The sequence below is a fragment of the Nicotiana tabacum genome, chromosome 10 (assembly GCF_000715075.1).
Source record: "Nicotiana tabacum cultivar K326 chromosome 10, ASM71507v2, whole genome shotgun sequence".
Taxonomy (NCBI): Eukaryota; Viridiplantae; Streptophyta; class Magnoliopsida; order Solanales; family Solanaceae; genus Nicotiana; species Nicotiana tabacum.
Genome location: NC_134089.1, coordinates 112,911,274 through 112,915,477, shown reverse-complemented (window position 1 = coordinate 112,915,477; position 4,204 = coordinate 112,911,274).

Here is a 4,204-nt window from a genome sequence, read left to right as displayed (position 1 = left end):
ATAATGATTTTAATAGGGGATCTCCCAGGATATCATCCCGTAGTCCTAAATGTAAATATATGTGCTAGGGATCTCTTGGTATCCCGAGGATCTCGTGGTATCCTCAATATATGTACTAGGGATCTCTTGGTATCCTGATGATCTCTTGGTATCCTAAATATATGTGCTGGGGATCTCTTGGAATCCCGAGGATCTCTTGGTATCCTCAATATATGCGCTGGGGATCTTTTAGTATCCCGAGGATCTCTTGGTATCCTAAATATATGTACTAGGGATCTCTTGGTATCCCGGGGATCTCTTGGTATCCTCAATATATATGCTGGGGATCTCTTGGTATCCCGAGGATTCCTTGGAATCCTCAATATATGTACTAGGGATCTCTTGGTATCCTCAATATATGTGCTGGGGATCTCTTAGTATCCTGCACTACAGCCAAAATCAATATATGTGCAGGGGAATCTCCCAAATATCGTCCACTAGTCCCAAAAGTAAATTCGCAGCTCAACCAACAGAAATAACAGTCACATCACAACAGAAAACTCGTATATCACCACGTAATATATAACAATAGCAAAAATGACAATAATACAAGGTAAGACAAGTAATCAACTTAAGGACTGTAAATAACAAGGAAACGGTCAAATCAGCTTACAAAGAATAACCACAGAAAAGAATGATGACATAAAGGGAACAGTTTAACACGGGAGAGCTAACGTATAGCGACGATCCCCTAATATACAAGTCAATATCAAGGAAATCAACGCGAGTCAAGTAGTCCCAAATGAGGGCAAGTCAGCAAGGATATAGATTATCTAACTCCTTTTTAAGGTGGGACGAATTCCGAGGATATTCGACAATTCAATTAGGGAGAGATGATCTTTAGCTTCACTTAAGACAAAACAAAGTTTCAGGAAGGATGCTAATGGTTGAGTAACATCTACGAAAAGATAGCATGACAATAGGAGAGGTGAAATTCTTCAATTAAATAAAATAGGAGTCAATTAAACAATCAGAGTGAATCATGAAGCAATTATTTCCAATCAAGCATGTAGATGTGAAACTAGTAATTAGGAAACTCAGTCATGTCAAGAACACATTCATACACAGTGAATATAAGGGTTTAACAACTCTAAAAGACCAATTTTTCACAGATAAGTCCGAGCACGCACTCGTCACCTCGCGAACACGAACTACAATCAATCATAGAAGACTCAAATCCTAGGGGAAGTCCCCCACACAAGGTTAGGCAAGATACTTATCTCGAACCGGCTCAAAATCAACCCGAAACCACATTTTTACCACGAGTACTCAACTCCAAATGGTCCCAACCTATTCAATTCAATTGCATAATGTAAATAACACTTCAAGTAACTGATTCTACAAACAAATTCTAATCTAATACGTGAAATTAGGCAAAATGACCAAAATGCCCCTCGGGTCCATGCCTCGGAAATCGAGTAAAATTTATAGTTTCAGAACTCTTGTACTCCCACGAGTTTATACATATCAAGAACACTGAAATCGAAGTTCAATTGATCAACTCAAATACCCATTTTAAGGTCTCTTAATCTCAAGCCTTAATTACCCATTTTGCACTAATTTCCAAATTTTCACCACTAATTTGACCTTTAATCACATATAAACGAGTTATGAAGACAAGAATATTACCTCCAAGTGATTCCCCTTTGGTTTCCTCAAAAATCTCCCTCAAAAGCTTTAATCTCGTTCAAAAATGGTGGGAAAATGAAGAAGGGCCGCGGATGGGCAATACTGCCCAGTATTTGTACATCGCGATTGCGGGAGAAGAGATGCGATCGCATAGAAGAAATAGTTGTTGGCCCAAAGTGTGCTACGCGATCGCGGACAAATCAATGTAATCGCATAGAAGGAAAATGCTACTGTCCAAATTTTGTGCTACGCGATCACGGACAAATCAATGCAATCGCATAGAAGGAAAATGCTACTATCCAAATTTTGTGCTACGCAATCGCGAACAAATTAATGCAATTGCATAAAAGAAAAATTCTACTGTCCAAATTTTGTGCTACGCGATCGGGGACAAATCAATGCAATCGCATAGAAGGAAAATGCTACTGTCCAAATTTTGTGCTACGCGATCGCGAACAAATCAATGCGTTCGCATTGAAAGAAAATATGGCAGGTTGACATTGTACTACGCGATCACGGCTACGCCTATGCGATCGCATAGAAGGAAATACCAGATAGCAGAACAGCAGTTCAAACATAGGGAAAAATGACCCGTGGCCCACCCGGAACACACCGAGGCCCCTGGGACCCCGTCGAAACACATAAACAAGTCACATAACCTACCACGGACTCACTCGAGGTCTCAAATCACATCAAACAACGTCGAAACGATGAATCACACCATGAATCAAACTATGAACTTCCAAATCTTCCAAATTCGAAAACTTGTGCCGAAACCGATCAAATCAACTCGGAATGATGCCAAATTTTGCAGACAAGTCCAAAATGACACAACGGAGCTGCTCTAACTCTCGAAATCGCATTCCGACCCCGATATCATAAAAGTCAACTTTGGGTCAAACTTTCTCCATTTTCCAAACTTCAACTTTTCCAACTTTTGCCGCAATGGCTCAATTTACCCTACGGACCTCCAAATCTGAATTCGGACGCGCGTTAAGTCCAAAATCACCATACGAAGCTGTTGGAATCATCAAAAATTCATTCTGGGGTCGTTTACTCAAAAGTCCAGTTCTGGTAAAATTCTCACCGTTCAAACTTCCAAAACTAGATTCCTTCTTCCAATTTGACTCTGAATCATCCATTAACTGAATTCAACCATGCACGCAAGTCGATTCTCATATTATGAAGCTGTTCAAAACCGTGCGCCGCCAAACAGAGCTTAAATTCTCAAAACGACCGGCCATGTCGTTACATCCTCCTCCTCTTAAAACTAACATTCGTCCTCGAACGTGCCGAGATTTGCCTCGAAGTCCTCAAGTCACTGAATGCACACTTCCAACATACACCCGCGGGTGATCCCACGTTACCCCAATCCACATAAGCCTGACAACACCATCTCAACTGAAATTTAGCCTTTCTAGCAATACCAATAAGCCTTAGAATCAAAATTCTCACATTTCATCTATTTCCAAAAGACCCGATTCTAAATCCATACCCGGTATCAGTCTCAACCAGCTACATCAACTCGTGCCACACCCATAGGGTACAACCACACAACATGACACATCACACATAGGCCCATAATAACATTTCTGATAGCAATACTTGCCCGAAATCAAATCCCGCACCGGCCATAAGCCTCATATTCAATAGGAACTCGTTTCAAACCTCTATAACCCTGGCGATGATATATTAAACATGAAAGCCACATAACTAAACACCTGAATCACCAAATCTCAGCTAATACCAACAGGCTCACACCCCACAGCTAAAACTCAAGAAGCACATAACGAAAATGACTGGATATGGAAAGGGAAACACATAAGGGAACTATCAAACAAGTCCGACAAGCACAAATCTTTTTTTCCAATCAATACTAATCGACAAAAACAATCTAACAAGAAAGAACTAAAGCATATAAAAGAATCACAAGGATATCATACTGATATAACTCCCACTACGGTACACACCCCGGTCTCAACACATCAAATCACATGAAATCACGAGGGTTCTGCCCTCAACTCTGAATCTCAAGTATGGTACACATCACATCAGCTAGAAGCTCTTACTAGATCAATTCCGCCACAATTTACAAAAAGTACTGGCTCCCACACTAGTGAAGCATAAACATCACGGCTCATAGACCAAATACTCATAAATCACATCAGGCCTACCGAAAAGGACAATAGGAATTTACCTATAGTCACATAACTCTCAACAATGAATAAAACAGACGATAGACACTAGCAGTCACTCATAAATCCTCCAAACAGGGAAATCACAAAAATAGGGTGCTAATCATAAAACACACCCATAAGTGAAGCAACAAATAGGGGAACTCACCCCGATAAGTAGAACTGTAATGAACTACGGATGGTGCTCCTCTGTAACAAATCAAAATCATACCTGAATGACATCATCTGGTGCAACGGCACTAAACCTACTATATGAAACACATCAACGGGCCGGCCTCCCCCTTTTGGGTGCCCTTTACTCACCTGAATATCTTGTTGTGGTACATCGGCCCGAAGTCTGG